This window comes from Dendrobates tinctorius, unplaced genomic scaffold (assembly GCF_039654945.1).
Source record: "Dendrobates tinctorius isolate UK_male_01 unplaced genomic scaffold, ASM3965494v1 ptg000245l, whole genome shotgun sequence".
In the NCBI taxonomy this organism is placed as follows: Eukaryota; Metazoa; Chordata; class Amphibia; order Anura; family Dendrobatidae; genus Dendrobates; species Dendrobates tinctorius.
In genome coordinates, this window is record NW_027361912.1 from 8,752,567 (window position 1) to 8,775,237 (window position 22,671).

The 22,671-nt window shown below is 43.9% G+C and overlaps 32 non-coding genes across 32 annotated transcripts; all 32 read right to left on the reverse strand.

The window, feature by feature from the left end:
* Positions 1-164: 164 nt before the first annotated feature.
* On the reverse strand, positions 165-305 carry LOC141062421 (U4 spliceosomal RNA). Its single transcript, XR_012224190.1, has one exon. It is a non-coding gene; the product is annotated as a U4 spliceosomal RNA (small nuclear RNA).
* A 283-nt stretch (positions 306-588) lies between these two features.
* On the reverse strand, positions 589-730 carry LOC141062547 (U4 spliceosomal RNA). Its single transcript, XR_012224304.1, has one exon. It is a non-coding gene; the product is annotated as a U4 spliceosomal RNA (small nuclear RNA).
* A 281-nt stretch (positions 731-1,011) lies between these two features.
* LOC141061701 (U4 spliceosomal RNA) lies at positions 1,012-1,154 on the reverse strand. Its single transcript, XR_012223537.1, has one exon. It is a non-coding gene; the product is annotated as a U4 spliceosomal RNA (small nuclear RNA).
* Positions 1,155-1,439: 285 nt separating this feature from the next.
* LOC141062823 (U4 spliceosomal RNA) lies at positions 1,440-1,580 on the reverse strand. Its single transcript, XR_012224533.1, has one exon. It is a non-coding gene; the product is annotated as a U4 spliceosomal RNA (small nuclear RNA).
* Positions 1,581-1,861: 281 nt separating this feature from the next.
* On the reverse strand, positions 1,862-2,002 carry LOC141062162 (U4 spliceosomal RNA). The gene has a single exon (XR_012223956.1). It is a non-coding gene; the product is annotated as a U4 spliceosomal RNA (small nuclear RNA).
* Positions 2,003-10,481: 8,479 nt separating this feature from the next.
* On the reverse strand, positions 10,482-10,617 carry LOC141062768 (U4 spliceosomal RNA). Its single transcript, XR_012224498.1, has one exon. It is a non-coding gene; the product is annotated as a U4 spliceosomal RNA (small nuclear RNA).
* A 281-nt stretch (positions 10,618-10,898) lies between these two features.
* Positions 10,899-11,039, reverse strand: LOC141061995 (U4 spliceosomal RNA). Its single transcript, XR_012223805.1, has one exon. It is a non-coding gene; the product is annotated as a U4 spliceosomal RNA (small nuclear RNA).
* Positions 11,040-11,322: 283 nt separating this feature from the next.
* LOC141062558 (U4 spliceosomal RNA) lies at positions 11,323-11,464 on the reverse strand. Its single transcript, XR_012224314.1, has one exon. It is a non-coding gene; the product is annotated as a U4 spliceosomal RNA (small nuclear RNA).
* A 281-nt stretch (positions 11,465-11,745) lies between these two features.
* LOC141062224 (U4 spliceosomal RNA) lies at positions 11,746-11,886 on the reverse strand. Its single transcript, XR_012224012.1, has one exon. It is a non-coding gene; the product is annotated as a U4 spliceosomal RNA (small nuclear RNA).
* Positions 11,887-12,167: 281 nt separating this feature from the next.
* LOC141062259 (U4 spliceosomal RNA) lies at positions 12,168-12,308 on the reverse strand. Its single transcript, XR_012224044.1, has one exon. It is a non-coding gene; the product is annotated as a U4 spliceosomal RNA (small nuclear RNA).
* A 272-nt stretch (positions 12,309-12,580) lies between these two features.
* LOC141062419 (U4 spliceosomal RNA) lies at positions 12,581-12,721 on the reverse strand. Its single transcript, XR_012224188.1, has one exon. It is a non-coding gene; the product is annotated as a U4 spliceosomal RNA (small nuclear RNA).
* Positions 12,722-13,003: 282 nt separating this feature from the next.
* LOC141062994 (U4 spliceosomal RNA) lies at positions 13,004-13,144 on the reverse strand. Its single transcript, XR_012224687.1, has one exon. It is a non-coding gene; the product is annotated as a U4 spliceosomal RNA (small nuclear RNA).
* A 281-nt stretch (positions 13,145-13,425) lies between these two features.
* Positions 13,426-13,566, reverse strand: LOC141062339 (U4 spliceosomal RNA). Its single transcript, XR_012224116.1, has one exon. It is a non-coding gene; the product is annotated as a U4 spliceosomal RNA (small nuclear RNA).
* A 285-nt stretch (positions 13,567-13,851) lies between these two features.
* On the reverse strand, positions 13,852-13,992 carry LOC141061906 (U4 spliceosomal RNA). The gene has a single exon (XR_012223723.1). It is a non-coding gene; the product is annotated as a U4 spliceosomal RNA (small nuclear RNA).
* Positions 13,993-14,275: 283 nt separating this feature from the next.
* Positions 14,276-14,415, reverse strand: LOC141062652 (U4 spliceosomal RNA). The gene has a single exon (XR_012224398.1). It is a non-coding gene; the product is annotated as a U4 spliceosomal RNA (small nuclear RNA).
* A 281-nt stretch (positions 14,416-14,696) lies between these two features.
* Positions 14,697-14,837, reverse strand: LOC141061745 (U4 spliceosomal RNA). The gene has a single exon (XR_012223577.1). It is a non-coding gene; the product is annotated as a U4 spliceosomal RNA (small nuclear RNA).
* A 678-nt stretch (positions 14,838-15,515) lies between these two features.
* LOC141061325 (U4 spliceosomal RNA) lies at positions 15,516-15,656 on the reverse strand. Its single transcript, XR_012223196.1, has one exon. It is a non-coding gene; the product is annotated as a U4 spliceosomal RNA (small nuclear RNA).
* Positions 15,657-15,941: 285 nt separating this feature from the next.
* LOC141060862 (U4 spliceosomal RNA) lies at positions 15,942-16,082 on the reverse strand. Its single transcript, XR_012222777.1, has one exon. It is a non-coding gene; the product is annotated as a U4 spliceosomal RNA (small nuclear RNA).
* A 273-nt stretch (positions 16,083-16,355) lies between these two features.
* On the reverse strand, positions 16,356-16,496 carry LOC141061201 (U4 spliceosomal RNA). Its single transcript, XR_012223085.1, has one exon. It is a non-coding gene; the product is annotated as a U4 spliceosomal RNA (small nuclear RNA).
* A 283-nt stretch (positions 16,497-16,779) lies between these two features.
* LOC141061866 (U4 spliceosomal RNA) lies at positions 16,780-16,920 on the reverse strand. The gene has a single exon (XR_012223687.1). It is a non-coding gene; the product is annotated as a U4 spliceosomal RNA (small nuclear RNA).
* A 281-nt stretch (positions 16,921-17,201) lies between these two features.
* On the reverse strand, positions 17,202-17,342 carry LOC141061435 (U4 spliceosomal RNA). Its single transcript, XR_012223296.1, has one exon. It is a non-coding gene; the product is annotated as a U4 spliceosomal RNA (small nuclear RNA).
* A 285-nt stretch (positions 17,343-17,627) lies between these two features.
* LOC141061034 (U4 spliceosomal RNA) lies at positions 17,628-17,768 on the reverse strand. Its single transcript, XR_012222934.1, has one exon. It is a non-coding gene; the product is annotated as a U4 spliceosomal RNA (small nuclear RNA).
* A 283-nt stretch (positions 17,769-18,051) lies between these two features.
* LOC141061321 (U4 spliceosomal RNA) lies at positions 18,052-18,192 on the reverse strand. Its single transcript, XR_012223193.1, has one exon. It is a non-coding gene; the product is annotated as a U4 spliceosomal RNA (small nuclear RNA).
* Positions 18,193-18,477: 285 nt separating this feature from the next.
* Positions 18,478-18,618, reverse strand: LOC141063035 (U4 spliceosomal RNA). Its single transcript, XR_012224724.1, has one exon. It is a non-coding gene; the product is annotated as a U4 spliceosomal RNA (small nuclear RNA).
* Positions 18,619-18,900: 282 nt separating this feature from the next.
* LOC141062995 (U4 spliceosomal RNA) lies at positions 18,901-19,041 on the reverse strand. The gene has a single exon (XR_012224688.1). It is a non-coding gene; the product is annotated as a U4 spliceosomal RNA (small nuclear RNA).
* A 281-nt stretch (positions 19,042-19,322) lies between these two features.
* Positions 19,323-19,463, reverse strand: LOC141061189 (U4 spliceosomal RNA). Its single transcript, XR_012223074.1, has one exon. It is a non-coding gene; the product is annotated as a U4 spliceosomal RNA (small nuclear RNA).
* Positions 19,464-19,746: 283 nt separating this feature from the next.
* LOC141061560 (U4 spliceosomal RNA) lies at positions 19,747-19,887 on the reverse strand. The gene has a single exon (XR_012223410.1). It is a non-coding gene; the product is annotated as a U4 spliceosomal RNA (small nuclear RNA).
* A 285-nt stretch (positions 19,888-20,172) lies between these two features.
* LOC141061048 (U4 spliceosomal RNA) lies at positions 20,173-20,313 on the reverse strand. The gene has a single exon (XR_012222946.1). It is a non-coding gene; the product is annotated as a U4 spliceosomal RNA (small nuclear RNA).
* Positions 20,314-20,598: 285 nt separating this feature from the next.
* LOC141061287 (U4 spliceosomal RNA) lies at positions 20,599-20,739 on the reverse strand. The gene has a single exon (XR_012223162.1). It is a non-coding gene; the product is annotated as a U4 spliceosomal RNA (small nuclear RNA).
* A 283-nt stretch (positions 20,740-21,022) lies between these two features.
* On the reverse strand, positions 21,023-21,162 carry LOC141062460 (U4 spliceosomal RNA). Its single transcript, XR_012224225.1, has one exon. It is a non-coding gene; the product is annotated as a U4 spliceosomal RNA (small nuclear RNA).
* Positions 21,163-21,443: 281 nt separating this feature from the next.
* LOC141061747 (U4 spliceosomal RNA) lies at positions 21,444-21,584 on the reverse strand. The gene has a single exon (XR_012223579.1). It is a non-coding gene; the product is annotated as a U4 spliceosomal RNA (small nuclear RNA).
* Positions 21,585-22,273: 689 nt separating this feature from the next.
* LOC141062795 (U4 spliceosomal RNA) lies at positions 22,274-22,414 on the reverse strand. Its single transcript, XR_012224507.1, has one exon. It is a non-coding gene; the product is annotated as a U4 spliceosomal RNA (small nuclear RNA).
* Positions 22,415-22,671: the final 257 nt, after the last annotated feature.

A 22,671-nucleotide genomic window follows, 5' to 3' on the forward strand; every position in this document is an offset into this window, starting at 1 on the left:
TTCTAAGGGTTCAGTTAAGATGTAATTTTTGGCAATTACAGGCAAATTGCCTCACTCTCGCCTTCTGCTCCAAGAAACAAACATCAATCCATTGCTGTGAGAAGCAAGGCTTTTCTTCCACACTGCGAGGACCTAAGACTGTCATTTGCATACCATAGATTAAGTCTCCTGCGAGACCAACAAAAATTGCCAAAGCTGACTGTATTTAAAATCATCATGGCAGGATATTAGGAAAAGTTTTCAATTAACAATAATCACGCCTCGATTGAACCTCATGGGCAACGATATTGCGCCTGCGCAAAGATGAAAGAACTGTTGTGACCATTGCCTTCCTGCTTCCAAAGCACAGCTTGTTTAAGCTACGGTGAGGTACAAATTCTCACTAGCCCTCCCACACTGCTTCCAGGCATCCTGGGCTTCCACATTCTGAGGGCTCAGGAAAGATGTAATTTTTGGCAATTACAGGCAGATTGCCTCACTCTCGCCTTCTGCTCCAAGAAACAAACATCAATCCATTGCTGTGAGAAGCAAGGCTTTTCTTCCACACTGGTAGAAGCTAAGACTGTCATTTGCATACCATGGATTAAGTCTCCTGAGAGACCAACAAAAATTGCCAAAGCTGACTGTATTTCAAGTCATCATGGCAGGGTACAGGGAAAAGTTTTCAATTACCAATAATCATGCCTCAGTTAAACCTCATTGGGCTACGATAATGCCACTGCGCAAAGAAGAACCAACTGAGGTGATCAAGGGCTTCCCACTTCCAAGGCAGAACTTGTTTAAGCCATGTTGAGTTCCAAATCACCACTAGCCCTCCCACGCTGCTTCCAGGCATCCTGGGCTTCCACATGCTAAGGGCTCAGGAAAAACAATTTTTGGCAATTACAGGCAGATTGCCTCACTCTCGCCTTCTGCTCCAAGAAACAAACATAAATCCATTGCTGTGAGAAGCAAGGCTTTTCTTCCACACTGCGAGAACCTAAGACTGTCATTTGCATACCATAGATTAAGTCTCCTGAGAGACCAACAAAAATTGCCAAAGCTGACTGTATTTCAAGTCATCATGGGGCGGGGTATTGGGAAATGTTTTCAATTAGCAATAATCACACCTCGGTTAAACCTCATAGGCTACGATATTGCCACTGCGCAAAGTTGAAAGAACTGTTGTGACCAATGCCTTCCTGCTTCCAAAGCAGAGCTTGTTTAAGCTACGGTGAGTTACAAATTCTCACTAGCTCTCCCACACTGCTTCCAGGCATCCTGAGCTTCCACATTCTAAGGGCTCAGTTGAGATGAAATTTTTGGCAATTACAGGCAGATTGCCTTACTCTCTCCTTCTACTCCAGGCAACAAACATCAATCCATTGCTGTGAGAAGCAAGGCTTTTCTTCCATGCTGGGAGGAGCTAAGACTCTGTTATTTGCATACAATGGATTAAGTCTCCTGAGAGACCAACAAAAATTGCCAAAGCTGACTGTATTTCAAGTCATCTTGGCGGGCTATTGGGAAAAGTTTTCAATTAGCAATAATCACGCCTCGGTTAAACCTCATGGGCTACGATATTGCCACAGCGCAAAGATGAAAGAACAGAAGTGACAAAGGGCTTCCCGCTTCCAAGGCAGAACTTTTTAAGCCATGGTGAGTTCCAAATCACCACTAGCCCTCCACACTGCTTCCAGGCATCCTTGGCTTCCACATTCTAAGGGCTCAGTTAAGATGTAATTTTTGGCAATTACAGGCAGATTGCCTCACTCTCGCCTTGTGCTCCAAGAAACAAACATCAATCCATTGCTGTGAGAAGCAAGGCTTTTTTTCCACACTGGGAGAAGCTAAGACTGTCATTTGCATACCATGGATTAAGTCTCCTGAAAGACCAACAAAAATTGCCAAAGCTGACTGTATTTCAAGTCAACAAGGCGGGGTATCGGGAAAAGTTTTCAATTAGCAATAATCACGCCTCAATTAAACCTCATGGGCTAAGATATGGCCACTGCGCAAAGTTGAAAGCACTGTTGTGACCAAGGCCTTCCAGCTTCCAAAGCAGAGCTTGTTTAAGCTATGGTGAGTTCCAAATCCTCACTAGCCCTCCCACACTGCTTCCAGGCATCCTGGGCTTCGGCATTCTAAGGGCTCAGTTAAGATGTAATTTTTGGCAATTACAGGTAGATCGCCTCACTCTCTTCTTCTGCTCCAGGCAACAAACACCAACCCATTGCTTTGGGAAGCAAGGCTTCTCTTCCACACTGGGAGGAGCTAAGACAGTCATTTGCATACAATGGATTAAGTCTCCTGAGAGACCAACAAAAATTGCCAAAGCTGACTGTATTTCAAGTCATCATGATTATGATTATGATTTAATAACAGCTAAATCGAAAGGTCATTGCTCCCTGCTGATTCTCCTGGATCTCTCTGCCGCATTTGACACTGTGGATCACCAGCTCCTCCTCACTATGCTCCGCTCTATAGGCCTCAAGGACACAGCCCTCTCCTGGTTCTCCTCCTACCTCTCTGACCGCTCCTTCACTGTATTTTTTTCCGGCTCCTCTTCCTCTTCTCGTCCCCTTACTATCGGGGTCCCGCAGGGCTCAGTCCTAGGCCCCCTCCTCTTCTCTTTATACACTGCCCCTATTGGACAAACAATCAGCAGATTTGGGTTCCAGTATCATCTCTATGCTGATGACACCCAATTATACACTTCTTCCCCTGACATCACCCCTACCCTAATTCAAAATACCAAGGATTGTCTGTCTGCTGTCTCTAGCATCATGTCCTCCCTCTATCTGAAACTAAATCTCTCTAAAACTGAACTTCTTGTGTTTCTCCCCTCTACTAACCTCACTCTACCTAACATCGAAATAACCCTGGAGGGTTCAACCATAACTCCCAAGCAGCATGCCCGCTGTCTTGGGGTCATATTCGACACTGAACTTTCCTTTACTCCGTTCATCCGATCACTCAGTCGCTCTTGTCACCTGCATCTTAAAAACATCTCCAGAATCCGACCTTTTCTCACCTTTGAAACTGATAATACTCTTACTGTCGCTCTTATTCATTCTCGTCTGGACTACTGCAACTCTCTTCTGATCGGTCTCCCTCTTACCAAACTTTCTCCTCTCCAATCCATCTTGAATGCGGCAGCCAGGGTCATATTTCTGTCCAGCCGCTTCACCGATGCCTCCATCTTGTGCCAGTCATTACACTGGCTACCTATTCGCTACAGGGTCCAGTATAAACTCATCTCTCTCACCCACAAAGCTCTCCACTGTTCTGCACCGCCTTATATCTCCTCTCTCATCTCTGTCTATCGCCCTACACGTCCCCTCCGTTCTACAAATGACCTAAAATAAAATAAAATACTCATAAACACACTCAGACAGGAGGACATATTCCTGGCATAATAAATTACACCTAGATGCCTCCACTGAAGTGTTGGACCTAAATATAGATCAGTCGCTACTAGCAACTATGAAAAAGGGGGGGAGTGGAAACCACTCAGAAACGACCACAGATCCGATATAGAAAAATATATATCTTTATTGGGACATACAAACAGATCCTGAACAAAACAGTGCTAAGCGCACAGATTAAATCCACGCACCATGGAAAATACCGCAGGCCTCCCTAGAGCATACAGATAATACAGTCCAATAAGGACATAAAGCTCTCCTCACCAAATCGTATATACCATAGGGGCACTCTATTCCCTCTAACTGATTCATAGGTCAACCAGTCCTAATAATATAATATATACACATATCTATATAAAGTAAATAGATGAATATAAGCAAAACATATATGTGTATATACATAAACGCTAAATAGGGCAATAATGTAACAAGAACATATTGTCAAAAAGGCCGCTATAATGACGGCTAAAGGATACCATCAGCATATAACACCAAATGGTGATGTAACATCCTCATTATGATCATTACATAAATTGTAAAAAAGCCTTAGCAGGGAAATACAAAAAACGTTTGAGAGAAAATCTCTCACACCCTCACCCTCTATAACCATTGTGTGGTGACGATTGCTACCATGTTCAAAAATAAAGGCAGCAAAAAAAAAGGTAATTATTACCAAAATGAATGATGGTGAGAGAGGAGTCTCAGGGGAGACCATGCGTGTACCCCGACGCGCGTTTCGGAAGCTCGTCCTTCGTCAGGGGGCGTAACAAACAGCAGAGCCAGGACGCTAAAAAAGGGCCGTGACCGGAAATGAGGAGGCGTCAACCGGAAATGACGCATCCGTCGTTATGGAAACCAGGGACGCGACGCGGCGCCGGCGTCACCAGCACGTACCCGGCGTCAAGGTCGCCATGGCAACATACCGGAGGAGACGCCAGAAGCCGCGTCGCGGCCCCAGGCCACAACGCGCATGCGTACAGGTCAATCATCCTCCCCATTTGGCCGTACATGGATTCAATACAAAAGAATAGAACAAAACATAAAAAAATGAATGAAAAAATAGAAAAATAGAATAATCACATACCATGGGCACAATTAATAGCATAGAACATGAGAAACACCATTACATATTAATATGAAGTCTAGAACATATTATCCAATAACATCGTGGAAAGTCCTGATATACAAATTTGGACACAGACATCTCACGCATTACAGCATGAGTATACCTTAGGTACTATAGACATTAACACCGGTAATACCACAGACCATATACAGATTATCATATGATATATATATCCAAACTCATTCGTTCATAACACATTGAATAGCACATAAGACGAATTGTTCCATGGATTGTAGATATCGCACAGTGAGTAATGCATGATAAATAGTCGTGTCCACACAGATAAACAACTTAAGATCCAATGGTTCACCCGATATGACTCCACGATGTATAGTCTTGATATGATGGTATAGATGTCCCATACTGTATTGGACAAATGTCCAGACTTCAAATTCAGCTAAGAATGTTCTCCAATACATGACCCAATGCTGGAGTGAATATTAAATACGTGGCCTAAAGTAAAGATGTATTTGAAAAAATGATAAGTAAAACATCAATAAAAACACAAATTAAAAACAACCACGTACACGTGGAAGCAATTCAATGCACTTAACAGTACAGCCAGGAGGTGATCATAGAAACGATGTAAAATTCAAGGATTCATTAAGCCCATTAGGCTGGACCGTATTTAGGGTCCATATCCATCTTGCCTCAATTTGAGCCAAGCGTTGTGAAACTCTACCTCCCCTGATACCGGGATCCAATAAATCAATCCCTCTAACTCTGAGGGTCCTACCATCACACTGGTGGTATAATTTAAAGTGCCTAGGTATAGTCTTAAGCACTGATATATCATTTTCACCTGCCGCAGCCTGTATACCTAAGACGTGCTCCCTGACCCTGACCTTTAACTGGCGTGTGGTCAATCCTACATAGATCAGGGAGCACGGGCAGGTGGCATAATATATCACATATTTTGATAGGCAGGTAATCCTCTTTTTGATTTTGTACACTTTAGAGCCAGATGAATCCGTGAAGGTCTCGCTTCGATCAATGTTAACACAAGCCACACATTGACCACACGAGAAACACCCATACCGTTGGGCACCACCACGCAAAAATGTCAATGGTGGATTAGTCTCATAATGACTTTTGATTAAATGCCCTCGTAGGTTTTTCGCCCTTCTATACGCTATTCTTGGTTTGTTTGATAATATCTTGGCTATTATGGGATCAGTTAACAGAATAGGCCAAGACTTCTCCAAGATCTTACTTACTCTATCCGATTGAGAATGAAAAGTAGTTATAAATCTTAATTGATCCAATTTAGATGTAATGTCCTCGTTCTTATACAATAAGGCATTACGTGTACTATGTTTTGCACGATTATACGCTTTTTTAATAGATCTATGGCTATAGCCCCTTTCTCTAAAACGCTGTATTAGATCATCAGCCTGTTGTTCATAGTCAGAATCAGTCGAACAAATACGCCTTAGACGAAGGAATTGTCCTATCGGCACTGCACTAATCATATAGTTAGGATGAGAGGAGGAGGCATGCAACAGAGAATTCGTGGAGGTTGGCTTTCTAAAAATATTTGTCTGGATCATATCTCTGCCATCCCTCCTCAAAGTAACATCCAAAAATTCAATCTTGTTCACATCGTGAACAAAGGTAAGCCTGATGTTCAATGCGTTATCATTCAACTGCTGAAAAAATTGCTCCAATAAACATTCAGAACCCTGCCAGATCAAAAACACGTCATCTATGTACCGCGTCCAAGACAGGACGCGGTCCACAGATGCGTGCAGATCTGACTGGAAGAGGTCCCTCTCCCACAGGCCCAGGAACAGATTCGCATAAGAGGGCGCATAGGCCGCTCCCATGGCTGTCCCCTGGGTCTGCAGGAAAAAGGACCCCTTAAAAGTGAAAAAATTGTGCGTTAACGCAAATTCCAGAATCTCTAAAATGAATCGTTTAAGACCCATCGGCAAACTAGAAGTACCTAGAAAAAATTCCACTGCTCTTAAACCATCGGCATGTCGGATACTAGTATACAGTGACTCTACGTCAGCCGTCACCAGTATCGCATCTCTATCCAGAGAAAGCCCATCAACCTTCCTCAATAACTGGTTAGTATCTTTAAGAAAAGATGGCAAAACCTCCACAAATGGTTGTAATACTGAGTCAATCCACCGGCCTACATGTTCAAGATAGTTGCCCCGGCCTGAAACTATCGGCCTACCTGGTGGACATTGTATATCCTTATGGATTTTAGGGAGCAAATAAAACGTCGCTACTGTAGGCTCATTAACCACTAAGGCCGATCCCAACTCCCTCGTGATAATTTCTGCCTCAATGGCTCTAGATATGATCCCTCTGAGTTGGGTATCAAAGGCGGACAAGGGGTTAAACGTGAGTTTTTTATAACAAGTGTTATTCAATAACTGGCGAAATGCCTCCTTTTCATACATAGAATTCGGCCATATCACTATGTTACCCCCCTTGTCCGCCGGTTTGATCACCACATCAGAGAGACCACGTAGATGTTTAAGCCTAGCACGCTCTTCCCTATTCAAATTATCATTGCGGATAAAACGTGGCATCGCCGATAGTTCTTTAGACACCACTTTAACAAATAGGTCTATTGGACCGCAATTGGACAGTGGGGGAAACCGTCTAGAACGTGGCCTAATCGAAGGAGGTATCTTACCTCCTTCAATTGTGGTATGCTCCTCAGACAACTCCTCCAAAATTCTTAGCGCAGTCTGTTCATCTTCTGTAGGAAAAAGTTTATGTGTATCATTATTAAAGAAAAAACGTTTAAATAACAAGGAACGTGCAAAGACATGTAAATTTTTCACTATGGAAAAAATATCCGGACCAGAGGATGGGGAAAATGATAAACCCTTATACAATAATGAACAATCAAGGTCCGATAGTGTATGTTGGCTTAGATTAATTACCTTGTTCGCATCATAGTCCTTCTCACGGAACCGAGTCCTGTAGCGCTTATAGGGATGATAATCATGATTCCTAACCCGTTTATTGTTACTTCCTGATCGAGTTGTCATTGAGGAAGCTGATGTGTCTGATTGACTACTCAATGAAGATATGGACTGATTAGAGACAGCCCGTACCATCTGGCGCCCATTCATGGGTGCTTTTCTCCAATGGTATACGCCATTGGACTGATAATCCTTTGTATCTCGATTAATTTTGGAAGTCTGTGAATCACTGATTTTTTTGACTGCATTATCAATCGTCTTTTCCAATTCATTCTCAAATACCTTGATACGATCTTCTGACCCATTTCCACGTAACTCGGACAAGGTAGAATCAATTTTTTTGTCCAACTCATTAATCAGCCTCGTATTCAGCCCAATTAATAACTGCATCAGACTCCCAGAGCAAATGTTGCATGCCTCCTCCCACTCATTTATAAAAGACTGATCCTCAACCACAAATGTAGGTGTTACTCTTATCCTAAGGCCTCTAGGAATCATTTTACGTGCAATATACTTCTGTAAAAATGCACGGCTCCACCAAATCCTGGTACGTCGTAAAAGTAGAGTCTGTACTGAATCACAAAGACTTTCGAATCCATGATCACCAACCGGCTGACTGCAAGCACCATCACTGCCAAAGACCTGGTCTACCTGTCCCAGCCAGGTAATTTCTCTGGCCTTGTAGTCCATCCTTGTACGAGTAACACCTGTGCAAAACACAGAAAAATATGCATAAAATAAAATACTCATAAACACACTCAGACAGGAGGACATATTCCTGGCATAATAAATTACACCTAGATGCCTCCACTGAAGTGTTGGACCTAAATATAGATCAGTCGCTACTAGCAACTATGAAAAAGGGGGGGAGTGGAAACCACTCAGAAACGACCACAGATCCGATATAGAAAAATATATATCTTTATTGGGACATACAAACAGATCCTGAACAAAACAGTGCTAAGCGCACAGATTAAATCCACGCACCATGGAAAATACCGCAGGCCTCCCTAGAGCATACAGATAATACAGTCCAATAAGGACATAAAGCTCTCCTCACCAAATCGTATATACCATAGGGGCACTCTATTCCCTCTAACTGATTCATAGGTCAACCAGTCCTAATAATATAATATATACACATATCTATATAAAGTAAATAGATGAATATAAGCAAAACATATATGTGTATATACATAAACGCTAAATAGGGCAATAATGTAACAAGAACATATTGTCAAAAAGGCCGCTATAATGACGGCTAAAGGATACCATCAGCATATAACACCAAATGGTGATGTAACATCCTCATTATGATCATTACATAAATTGTAAAAAAGCCTTAGCAGGGAAATACAAAAAACGTTTGAGAGAAAATCTGTCACACCCTCACCCTCTATAACCATTGTGTGGTGACGATTGCTACCATGTTCAAAAATAAAGGCAGCAAAAAAAGGTAATTATTACCAAAATGAATGATGGTGAGAGAGGAGTCTCAGGGGAGACCATGCGTGTACCCCGACGCGCGTTTCGGAAGCTCGTCCTTCGTCAGGGGGCGTAACAAACAGCAGAGCCAGGACGCTAAAAAAGGGCCGTGACCGGAAATGAGGAGGCGTCAACCGGAAATGACGCATCCGTCGTTATGGAAACCAGGGACGCGGCGCCGGCGTCACCAGCACGTACCCGGCGTCAAGGTCGCCATGGCAACATACCGGAGGAGACGCCAGAAGCCGCGTCGCGGCCCCAGGCCACAACGCGCATGCGTACAGGTCAATCATCCTCCCCATTTGGCCGTACATGGATTCAATACAAAAGAATAGAACAAAACATAAAAAAATGAATGAAAAAATAGAAAAATAGAATAATCACATACCATGGGCACAATTAATAGCATAGAACATGAGAAACACCATTACATATTAATATGAAGTCTAGAACATATTATCCAATAACATCGTGGAAAGTCCTGATATACAAATTTGGACACAGACATCTCACGCATTACAGCATGAGTATACCTTAGGTACTATAGACATTAACACCGGTAATACCACAGACCATATACAGATTATCATATGATATATATATCCAAACTCATTCGTTCATAACACATTGAATAGCACATAAGACGAATTGTTCCATGGATTGTAGATATCGCACAGTGAGTAATGCATGATAAATAGTCGTGTCCACACAGATAAACAACTTAAGATCCAATGGTTCACCCGATATGACTCCACGATGTATAGTCTTGATATGATGGTATAGATGTCCCATACTGTATTGGACAAATGTCCAGACTTCAAATTCAGCTAAGAATGTTCTCCAATACATGACCCAATGCTGGAGTGAATATTAAATACGTGGCTCTCCACTGTTCTGCACCGCCTTATATCTCCTCTCTCATCTCTGTCTATCGCCCTACACGTCCCCTCCGTTCTACAAATGACCTAAGACTAACATCCCCCGTAATCCGAACCTCACACCTCCGTCTCCAAGACTTCTCTCGTGCTGCTCCAGCTCTCTGGAATGCACTTCCCCAGACGATCAGACTGATACCTAGCCCTGACCTATTCAAGCGCGCTTTGAAAACCCATCTCTTCAAACAAGCCTATCACATCAACTACTCAGCAAGCTAACTTTGCCCTGTTCCCTCCTTCCAAATATTATTCTGAATCTGCACCCTACTATTCATCTGTCTCCACACCCTTCATGCACATGATAACTGCACTTGATACTTGTCTATTGCACTTAAACACATGGGCTGATGACCGGATCATGCAGCTTTATATGAAAATCCCTATTATAATTGCCAGACCTGAATTAACAAGCATTTCTCACCTACTGTGTCCCCCCATTTCCTTGTAGATTGTAAGCTTGCGAGCAGGGACCTCACTCCTAATGTCATTGTTTGAATTGTCTTAACTTGTATTGAATTTATTGTCTGTACATGTCCCCGCTTAATTGTAAAGTGCTGCAGAATATGTTGGCGCTATATAAATAAAAAATTATTATTATTATTATTATTATTATTATTATTATTATCATGGCAGTTTACAGGGAAAAGTTTTCAATTACCAATAATCACGCCTCAGTTAAACCTCATTGGGCTACGATAATGCCACTGCGCAAAGATGAACCAACTGTGGTGATCAAGGGCTTCCCACTTCCAAGGCAGAACTTGTTTAAGCCATGTTGAGTTCCAAATCACCACTAGCCCTCCCACGCTGCTTCCAGGCATCCTGGGCTTCCTCATGCTAAGGGCTCAGGAAAAACAATTTTTGGCAATTATAGGCAGATTGCCTCACTCTCTCCTTCTGCTCCAGGAAACAAACATCAATCCACTGCTGTGAGAAGCAAGGCTTTTCTTCCATGCTGGCAGGAGCTAAGACTGTCATTTGCATACCATGGATTAAGTCTCCAGAGAGACCAACAAAAATTGCCAAAGCTGACTGTATTCCAATTCATTATGGCGGGGTATTGGGAAACGTTTTCAATTAGCAATAATCACGCCTCGGTTAAACCTCATGGGCTACGATATTGCCACTGCGCAAAGTTGAAAGAACTGTTGTGACCAAGGCCTTCCCGCTTCCAAACCAGAGCTTGTTTAAGCTATGGTGAGTTCCAAATCCTCACTAGCCCTCCCACACTGCTTCCAGGCATCCTGGGCTTCAGCATTCTAAGGGCTCAGTTAAGATGTAATTTTTGGCAATTACAGGTAGATCGCCTCACTCTCTTCTTCTGCTCCAGGCAGCAAACACCAACCCATTGCTTTGGGAAGCAAGGCTTCTCTTCCACACTGGAAGGAGCTAAGACAGTCATTTGCATACAATGGATTAAGTCTCCTGAGAGACCAAAAAAAATTGCAAAAGTTGACTGTATTTCAAGTCATCATGGCGGGGTATTGGGAAAAGTTTTCAATTACCAATAATCACGCCTCAGTTAAACCTCATTGGGCTACGATAATGCCACTGCGCAAAGATGAACCAACTGTGGTGATCAAGGGCTTCCCACTTCCAAGGCAGAACTTGTTTAAGCCATGTTGAGCTCCAAATCACCACTAGCCCTCCCACGCTGCTTCCAGGCATCCTGGGCTTCCTCATGCTAAGGGCTCAGGAAAAACAATTTTTGGCAATTACAGGCAGATTGCCTCACTCTCTCCTTCTGCTCCAGGAAACAAACATCAATCCACTGCTGTGAGAAGCAAGGCTTTTCTTCCACGCTGGCAGGAGCTAAGACTGTCATTTGCATACCATGGATTAAGTCTCCTGAGAGACCAACAAAAATTGCCAAAGCTGACTGTATTCCAAGTCATTATGGCGGGGTATTGGGAAAAGTTTTCAATTAGCAATAATCACGCCTTGTTTAAACCTCATGGGCAACGATATTGCCACAGCGCAAAGATGAAAGAACAGAAGTGACCAAGGGCTTCCCGCTTCCAAGGCAGAACATTTTAAGCTATGGTGAGTTCCAAATCACCACTAGCCCTCCAAGCTGCTTCCAGGCATCCTTGGCTTCCACATTCTAAGGGCTCAGTTAAGAAGTAATTTTTAGCAATTACAGGCAGATTGCCTCACTTTTGCCTTCTGCTCCAAGAAACAAACAACAATCCATTGCTGTGAGAAGCAAGGCTTTTCTTCCACACTGAGAGAACCTAAGACTGTCATTTGCATACCATAGATTAAGTCTCCTGAAAGACCAACAAAAATTGCCAAAGCTGACTGTATTTCAAGTCATCATGGTGGGGTATTGGGAAAAGTTTTCAATTAGCAATAATCACGCCTTGGTTAAATCTCATGGGCAACGATATTGCCACAGCGCAAAGATAAAAAAACAGAAGTGAAAAAGGGCTTCCCGCTTTCAAGGCAGAACATTTTAAGCCATGGTGAGTTCCAAATCACCACTAGCCCTCCACGCTGCTTCCAGGCATCCACATTCTAAGGGTTCAGTTAAGATGTAATTTTTGGCAATTACAGGCAGATTGCTTCACTTTCGCCTTCTGCTCCAAGAAACAAACATCAATCCATTGCTGTGAGAAGCAAGGCTTTCATTTCACACTGGGAGAAGCTAAGACTTTCATTTCCATACCATGGATTAAATCTCCTGAGAGACAAAAAAAAATTGCCAAATGTGACTGTATTTCAAGTCAACATGGCAGGGTATTGGAAAAAGTATTGAATTAGCAATAATCACGCCTCGGTTAAACCTCATGGGCTACGATATTGCCACTGCGCAAAGATTAAGGAACAGAAGTGACCAAGGGCTTCCTGCTTCCAAGGCAGAACTTGTTTAAGCCATGGTGAGTTCCAAATCACCACTAGCCCTCCACGCTGCTTCCAGGCATCCTGGGCTTCCACATTCTGCGGGATCAGGAAAGATGAAAGTTTTAGCAATTACTGGCAGATAGCCTCACTCTCGCCTTCTGCTCCAAGAAACAAACATCAATCCATTGCTGTGAGAAGCAAGGCTTTTCTGCCACACTGGGAGGAGCTAATACTTTCATTTGCATACCATGGATTAAGTCTCCTGAGAGACCAACAAAAATTGCCAAAGCTGACTGTATTTCAAGTCATCATGGCAGGGTATTGGGAAAAGTTTTCAATTAGCAATAATCACGCCTCGGTTAAACCTCATGGGCTACGATATTGCCACAGCGCAAAGATGAAAGAACAGAAGTGACCAAGGGCTAACCGCTTCCAAGGCAGAACTTTTTAAGCCATGGTGAGTTCCAAATCACCACTAGCCCTCCACGCTGATTCCAGGCATCCTGGGCTTCCACATTCTAAGGGCTCAGTTAAGATGTAATTTTTGGCAATTACAGGCAGATTGCCTCACTCTCGCCTTCTACTCCAAGAAACAAACATCAATCCATTCCTGTGAGAAGCAAGGCTTTTCTTCCACACTGGGAGGACCTAAGACTGTCATTTGCATACCACAGATTAAGTCTCCTGAGAGACCAACAAAAATTGCCAACGCTAACTATATTTCAAGTCATCATGGTGGGGTAATGCGAAAAGTTTTCAATTAACAATAATCACGCCTCGGTTAAACCTCATGGGCTACGATATTGTCACTGCGCAAAGTTAAAAGAACTGTTGTGACCAATGCCTTCCCTCTTCCAAAGCAGAGCTTGTTTAAGCTACGGTGAGTTACAAATTCTCACTAGCCCTCCCACACTGCTTCCAAGCATCCTGAGCTTCCACATTCTAAGGGCTCAGTTAAGATGAAATTTTAGGCAATTACAGGCAGATTGTCTCACTCTCTCTATCTGCTTCAGGCAACAAACATCAATCCATTGCTGTGAGAAGCTAGGCTTTTCTTCCATGCTGGGAGGAGCTAAGACTCTGTTATTTGCATACAATGGATTAAGTCTCCTGAGAGACCAACAAAAATTGCCAAAGCTGACTGTATTTCAAGTCATCATGGCGGGGTATTGGGAAAAGTTTTCAATTAGCAATAATCACGCCTCGGTTAAACCTCATGGGCTACGATATTGCCACTGCGCAAAGTTGAAAGAACTGTTGTGATCAATGCCTTCCTGCTTCCAAAGCAGAGCTTGTTTAAGCTACGGTGAGTTACAAATTCTCACTAGCCCTCCCACAAAGCTTCCAGGCATCCTGGGCTTCCACATTCTGAGGGCTCAGGAAAGATGTAATTTTTGGCAATTACAGGCAGATTGCCTCACTCTCGCCTTATGCTCCAAGAAACAAACATCAATCCATTGCTGTGAGAAGCAAGGCTTTTCTTCCACACTGGGAGAAGCTAAGAATGTCATTTGCATTCCATGAATTAAGTCTCCTGAGAGACCAACAAAAATTGCCAAAGCTGACTGTATTTCACGTCATCATGGCGGGGTATTGGGAAAAGTTTTCAATTAGCTACGATAAGCCTCGGTTAAACCTCATGGGCTACGATATTGCCACATCGCAAAGATGAAGGAACAGAAGTGATCACGGGCTTCCCGCTTCCAAGGCAGAACTTGTTTAAGCTATGGTGAGTTCCAAATCACCACTAGCCCTCCCACGCTGCTTCCAGACATGCTGGGCTTCCACATGCTAAGGGATCAGGAAAAACAATTTTTGGCAATTACAGGCAGATTGCCTCACTCTCTCCTTCTGCTCCAGGAAACAAACATCAATCCACTGCTGTGAGAAGCAAGGCTTTTCTTCCACGCTGGCAGGAGCTAAGACTGTCATTTGCATACCATGGATTAAGTCTCCTGAGAGACCAACAAAAATTGCCAAAGCTGACTGTATTTCAAGTCATCATGGCGGGGTATTGGGAAAAGTTTTCAATAAGCAATAATCACGCCTTGGATAAACCTCATGGGCAACAATATTGCCACAGCGCAAAGATGAAAGAACAGAAGTGACCAAGGGCTTCCCGCTTCCAGGGCAGAACATTTTAAGCCATGGTGAGTTACAAATCACCACTAGCCCTCCACGCTGCTTCCAGGCATCCTTGGCTTACACATTCTAAGGGTTCAGTTAAGATGTAATTTTTGGCAATTACAGGCAGATTGCCTCACTCTCGCCTTCTGCTCCAAGAAACAAACATCAATCCATTGCTGTGAGAAGCAAGGCTTTTCTTCCACACTGGGAGGACCTAAAGGGGTTTTACACTAAGCAATATCGCTAGCAATATCGCTAAAACGTCACTGGTTTTGTGACGTTATAGCGATATTGCTAGCGATATCGCTATGTGTGATACTTACCTCCGACTGGCTCCCCCGCTGCTCATCGCTGATCGCGCGAGAATGTCCGGCTCCATTTCTCGTCGGGCGCTTCCTGATGGGCTTCCTGCTGTGACGTCCAGCGATGCGTGGAAGCGGGCGGGAGGACGCCAGGATCGCTGTGTGTGAAAGGTAAGTATCGTCCGCTGCATCGCTGTGAGATCATTCTGTATGAAAGCTCACTAGCGATCATTTAGCGATGCACCAGCGATCCTGACCGGGTCGGATCGCTGGTTGAATCGCTGGTGCATCGCTAAATGTAAAAGGGCCTTTAGACTGTCATTTACATACCATAGATTAAGTCTCCTGAGAGACCAACAAAAATTGCCAAAGCTGACTGTATTTCAAGTCATCATGACGGGGTATTGGGAAAAGTTATCAATTAGCAATAATCACGCCTCGGTTAAACCTCATAGGCTACGATATTGCCACTGCACAAAGTTGAAAGAACTGTTGTGACCAATGCCTTCCTGCTTCCAAAGCAGAGCTTGTTTAAGCTATGGTGAGTTACAAATTCTCACTAGCCCTCCCACACTGCTTCCAGGCATTCTGAGCTTCCACATTCTAAGGGCTCAGTTAAGATGAAATTTTTGGCAATTACAGGCAGATTGCCTCACTCTCTCCTTCTGCTTCAGGCAACAAACATCAATCCATTGCTGTGAGAAGCAAGGCTATTCTTCCACGCTGGGAGGAGCTAAGACTCTGTTATTTGCATACCATAGATTAAGTCTCCTGAGAGACCAACAAAAATTGCCAAAGCTGACTGTATTTCAAGTCATCATGGCGGGGTATTGGGAAAAGTTTTCAATTAGCAATAATCACGCCTCGGTTAAACCTCATGGGCTACGATATTGTCACTGCACAAAGTTGAAAGAACTGTTGTGACCAATGCCTTCCCGCTTCCAAATCAGAGCTTGTTTAAGCTACAAATTCTCAATAGCCCTTCCACACTGCTTCCAGGCATCGTGAGCTTCCACATTCTAAGGGCTCAGTTAAGATGATATTTTTGGCCATTACAGGCAGATTGCCTCACTCTCTCCTTCTGCTCCAAGAAACAAACATCAATCCATTGCTGTGAGAAGCAAAGCTTTTCTTCCACACTGGGAGGACCTAAGCCTGTCATTTGCATACCATAGATTAAGTCTCCTGAGAGACCAACAAAAATTGCCAAAGCTGACTGTATTTCAAGTCATCATGGCGGGGTATCGGGAAAAGTTTTCAATTAGCAATAATCACGCCTCGGTTAAACCTCATGGACTATGATCTTGCCACTGCGCAAAGTTGAAAGAACTGTTGTGACCAATGCCTTCCTGCTTCCAAAGCAGAGCTTGTTTAAGCTACGGTGAGTTACAAATTCTCACTAGCCCTCCCACACTGCTTCCAGGCATCCTGGGCTTCCACATTCTGAGGGCTCAGGAAAGATGTAATTTTTGGCAATTACAGGCAGATTGCCTCACTCTCGCCTTCTGCTCCAAGAAACAAACATCAATCCATTGCTGTGAGAAGCAAGGCTTTTCTTCCACACTGGGAGAAGCTAAGACTGTCATTTGCATTCCATGAATTAAGTCTCCTGAGAGACCAACAAAAATTGCCAAAGCTGACTGTATTCCAAGTCATTATGGCGGGGTATTGGGAAAAGTTTTCAATTAGCAATAATCACGCCTTGGATAAACCTCATGGGCAACAATATTGCCACAGCGCAAAGATGAAAGAACAGAAGTGACCAAGGGCTTCCCGCTTCCAGGGCAGAACATTTTAAGCCATGGTGAGTTACAAATCACCACTAGCCCTCCACGCTGCTTCCAGGCATCCTTGGCTTACACATTCTAAGGGTTCAGTTAAGATGTAATTTTTGGCAATTACAGGCAGATTGCCTCACTCTCGCCTTCTGCTCCAAGAAACAAACATCAATCCATTGCTGTGAGAAGCAAGGCTTTTCTTCCACACTGGGAGAACCTAAGACTGTCATTTACATACCATAGATTAAGTCTCCTGAGAGACCAACAAAAATTGCCAAAGCTGACTGTATTTCAAGTCATCATGGTGGGGTATTGGGAAAAGTTTTCAATTAACAATAATCACGCCTCGGTTAAACCTCATAGGCTACGATATTGCCACTGCGCAAAGTTGAAAGAACTGTTGTGACCAATGCCTTCCTGCTTCCAAAGCAGAGCTTGTTTAAGCTATGGTGAGTTACAAATTCTCACTAGCCCTCCCACACTGCTTCCAGGCATTCTGAGCTTCCACATTCTAAGGGCTCAGTTAAGATGAAATTTTTGGCAATTACAGGCAGATTGCCTCACTCTCTCCTTCTGCTCCAGGCAACAAACATCAATCCATTGCTGTGAGAAGCAAGGATTTTCTTCCACGCTGGGAGGAGCTAAGACTCTGTTATTTGCATACAATGGATTAAGTCTCCTGAGAGACCAACAAAAATTGCCAAAGCTGACTGTATTTCAAGTCATCATGGCGGGGTATTGGGAAAAGTTTTCAATTAGCAATAATCACGCCTCGGTTAAACCTCATAGGCTACGATATTGCCACTGCGCAAAGTTGAAAGAACTGTTGTGACCAATGCCTTCCTGCTTTCAAAGCAGAGCTTGTTTAAGCTACGGTGAGTTACAAATTCTCACTAGCCCTCCCACACTGTTTCCAGGCATCCTGGGCTTCCACATTCTGAGGGCTCAGGAAAGATGTAATTTTTGGCAATTACAGGCAGATTGCCTCACTCTCGCCTACTGCTCCAAGAAACAAACATCAATCCATTGCTGTGAGAAGCAAGGCTTTGCTTCCACACTGGGAGGATCTAAGACTGCCATTTGCATACCCTAGTTTAAGTCTCCTGAGAGACCAACAAAAATTGCCAAAGCTGACTGTATTTCAAGTCATCATGGCAGGGGATTGGGAAAAGTTTTCAATTAGCAATAATCACGCCTCGGTTAAACCTCATGGGCTACGATATTGTCACTGCACAAAGTTGAAAGAACTGTTGTGACCAATGCCTTCCCGCTTCCAAATCAGAGCTTGTTTAAGCTACGGTGAGTTACAAATTCTCACTAGCCCTCCCACACTGCTTCCAGGCATCCTGGGCTTCTACATTCTGAGGGCTCAGTTAAGATGAAATTTTTGGCAATTACAGACAGATTGCCTTACTCTCTCCTTCTGCTCCAGGAAACAAACATCAATCCATTGCTGTGAGAAGCAAGGCTTTTCTTCCATGCTGGGAGGAGCTAAGACTCTGTTATTTGCATACAATGGATTAAGTCTCCTGAGAGACCAACAAAAATTGCCAAAGCTGACTGTATTTCAAGTCATCATGGCGGGGTATTGGGAAAAATTTTCAATCAGCAATAATCACGCCTCGGTTAAACCTCATGGGCTACGATATTGCCACAGCGCAAAGATTAAGGAACAGAAGTGACCAAGGGCTTCCTGCTTCCAAGGCAGAACTTGTTTAAGCCATGGTGAGTTCCAAATCACCACTAGCCCTCCACGCTGCTTCCAGGCATCCTGGGCTTCCACATTCTGCGGGATCAGGAAAGATGAAATTTTTAGCAATTACTGGCTGATAGCCTCACTCTCGCCTTCTGCTCCAAGAAACAAACATCAATCCATTGCTGTGAGAAGCAAGGCTTTTCTTCCACACTGGGAGGAGCTAATACTGTCATTTGCATACCATGGATTAAGTCTCCTGAGAGACCAACAAAAATTGCCAAAGCTGACTGTATTTCAAGTCATCATGGCAGGGTATTGGGAAAAGTTTTCAATTAGCAATAATCACGCCTCGGTTAAACCTCATGGGCTACGATATTGCCACAGCGCAAAGATGAAAGAACAGAAGTGACCAAGGTCTAACCGCTTCCAAGGCAGAACTTTTTAAGCCATGGTGAGTTCCATATCACCAATAGCCCTCCACGCTGATTCCAGGCATCCTGGGCTTCCACATTCTAAGGGCTCAGTTAAGATGTAATTTTTGGCAATTACAGGCAGATTGCCTCACTCTCGCCTTCTACTCCAAGAAACAAACATCAATCCATTGCTGTGAGAAGCAAGGCTTTTCTTCCACACTGGGAGGACCTAAGACTGTCATTTGCATACCATAGATTAAGTCTCCTGAGAGACCAACAAAAATTGCCAAAGCTGACTGTATTTCAAGTCATCATGGCGGGGTATTGGGAAAAGTTTTCAATTAGCAATAATCACGCCTCGGTTAAACCTCATGGGCTAAGGTATTGCCACTGCGCAAAGTTGAAAGAAATGTTGTGACCAATGCCTTCCTGCTTCCAAAGCAGAGCTTGTTTAAGCTACGGTGAGTTACAAATTCTCACTAGCCCTCCCACACTGCTTCCAGGCATCCTGGGCTTCCACATTCTGAGGGCTCAGGAAAGATGTAATTTTTGGCAATTACAGGCAGATTGCCTCACTCTCGCCTTCTGCTCCAAGAAACAAACATCAATCCATAGCTGTGAGAAGCAAGGCTTTTCTTCCACACAGGGAGGACCTAAGACTGTCATTTACATACCATAGATTAAGTCTCCTGAGAGACCAACAAAAATTGCCAAAGCTGTCTGTATTTCAAGTCATCATGGCGGGGTATTGGGAAAAGTTTTCAATTAGCAATAATCACGCCTCAGTTAAACCTCACAGGCTACGATATTGCCACCGCGCAAAGGTTAAAGAACTGTTGTGACCAATGCCTTCCTGCTTCCAAAGCAGAGCTTGTTTAAGCTAGGGTGAGTTACAAATTCTCACTAGCCCTCCCACACTGCTTCCAGGCATTCTGAGCTTCCACATTCTAAGGGCTCAGTTAAGATGAAATTTTTGGCAATTACAGGCAGATTGCCTCACTCTCTCCTTCTGCTACAAGAAACAAACATCAATCCATTGCTGTGAGAAGCAAGGCTTTTCTTCCACGCTGGGAGGAGCTAAGACTCTGTTATTTGCATACAATGGATTAAGTCTCCTGAGAGACCAACAAAAATTGCCAAAGCTGACTGTATTTCAAGTCATCATGGCGGGGTATTGGGAAAAGTTTTCAATTAGCAATAATCACGCCTCGGTTAAACCTCATAGGCTACGATATTGCCACTGCGCAAAGTTGAAAGAACTGTTGTGACCAATGCCTTCCTGCGTCCAAAGCAGAGCTTGTTTAAGCTATGGTGAGTTACAAATTCTCACTAGCCCTCCCACACTGCTTCCAGGCATTCTGAGCTTCCACATTCTAAGGGATCAGTTAAGATGAAATTTTTGGCAATTACAGGCAGATTGCCTCACTCTCTCCTTCTGCTCCATGCAACAAACATCAATCCATTGCTGTGAGAAGCAAGGCTATACTTCCACGCTGGGAGGAGCTAAGACTCTGTTATTTGCATACCATAGATTAAGTCTCCTGAGAGACCAACAAAAATTGCCAAAGCTGACTGTATTTCAAGTCATCATGGCGGGGTATTGGGAAAAGTTTTCAATTAGCAATAATCGCGCCTCGGTTAAACCTCATGGGCTACGATATTGCCACTGCGCAAAGTTGAAAGAAATGTTGTGACCAATGCCTTCCTGCTTTCAAAGCAGAGCTTGTTTAAGCTACGGTGAGTTACAAATTCTCACTAGCCCTCCCACACTGCTTCCAGGCATCCTGGGCTTCCACATTCTGAGGGCTCAGGAAAGATGTAATTTTTGGCAATTACAGGCAGATTGCCTCACTCTCGCCTTATGCTCCAAGAAACAAACATCAATCCATTGCTGTGAGAAGCAAGGCTTTTCTTCCACACTGGGAGAAGCTAAGACTGTCATTTGCATTCCATGAATTAAGTCTCCTGAGAGACCAACAAAAATTGCCAAAGCTGACTGTATTTCACGTCATCATGGCGGGGTATTGGGAAAAGTTTTCAATTAGCAATGATAAGCCTCGGTTAAACCTCATAGGCTACGATATTGCCACATCGCAAAGATGAAAGAACAGAAGTGATCAAGGGCTTCCCGCTTCCAAGGCAGAACTTGTTTAAGCTATGGTGAGTTCCAAATCACCACTAGCCCTCCCACGCTGCTTCCAGACATGCTGGGCTTCCACATGCTAAGTGATCAGGAAAAACAATTTTTGGCAATTACAGGCAGATTGCCTCACTCTCTCCTTCTGCTCCAGGAAACACACATCAATCCACTGCTGTGAGAAGCAAGGCTTTTCTTCCACGCTGGCAGGAGCTAAGACTGTCATTTGCATACCATGGATTAAGTCTCCTGAGAGACCAACAAAAATTGCCAAAGCTGACTGTATTTCAAGTCATCATGGCGGGGTATTGGGAAAAGTTTTCAATAAGCAATAATCACGCCTTGGATAAACCTCATGGGCAACAATATTGCCACAGCGCAAAGATGAAAGAACAGAAGTGACCAAGGGCTTCCCGCTTCCAGGGCAGAACATTTTAAGCCATGGTGAGTTACAAATCACCACTAGCCCTCCACGCTGCTTCCAGGCATCCTTGGCTTACACATTCTAAGGGTTCAGTTAAGATGTAATTTTTGGCAATTACAGGCAGATTGCCTCACTCTCGCCTTCTGCTCCAAGAAACAAACATCAATCCATTGCTGTGAGAAGCAAGGCTTTTCTTCCACACTGGGAGGACCTAAAGGGGTTTTACACTAAGCAATATCGCTAGCAATATCGCTAAAACGTCACTGGTTTTGTGACGTTATAGCGATATTGCTAGCGATATCGCTATGTGTGATACTTACCTCCGACCGGCTCCCCCGCTGCTCATCGCTGATCGCGCGAGAATGTCCGGCTCCATTTCTCGTCGGGCGCTTCCTGCTGGGCTTCCTGCTGTGACGTCCAGCGATGCGTGGAGGCGGGCGGGAGGACGCCAGGATCGCTGTGTGTGAAAGGTAAGTATCGTCCGCTGCGTCGCTGCTGCATCGCTGTGAGATCATTCTGTATGAAAGCTCACTAGCGATCATTTAGCGATGCACCAGCGATCCTGACCGGGTCGGATCGCTGGTTGAATCGCTGGTGCATCGCTAAATGTAAAAGGGCCTTTAGACTGTCATTTACATACCATAGATTAAGTCTCCTGAGAGACCAACAAAAATTGCCAAAGCTGACTGTATTTCAAGTCATCATGACGGGGTATTGGGAAAAGTTTTCAATTAGCAATAATCACGCCTCGGTTAAACCTCATAGGCTACGATATTGCCACTGCGCAAAGTTGAAAGAATTGTTGTGACCAATGCCTTCCTGCTTCCAAAGCAGAGCTTGTTTAAGCTATGGTGAGTTACAAATTCTCACTAGCCCTCCCACACTGCTTCCAGGCATTCTGAGCTTCCACATTCTAAGGGCTCAGTTAAGATGAAATTTTTGGCAATTACAGGCAGATTGCCTCACTCTCTCCTTCTGCTTCAGGCAACAAACATCAATCCATTGCTGTGAGAAGCAAGGCTATTCTTCCACGCTGGGAGGAGCTAAGA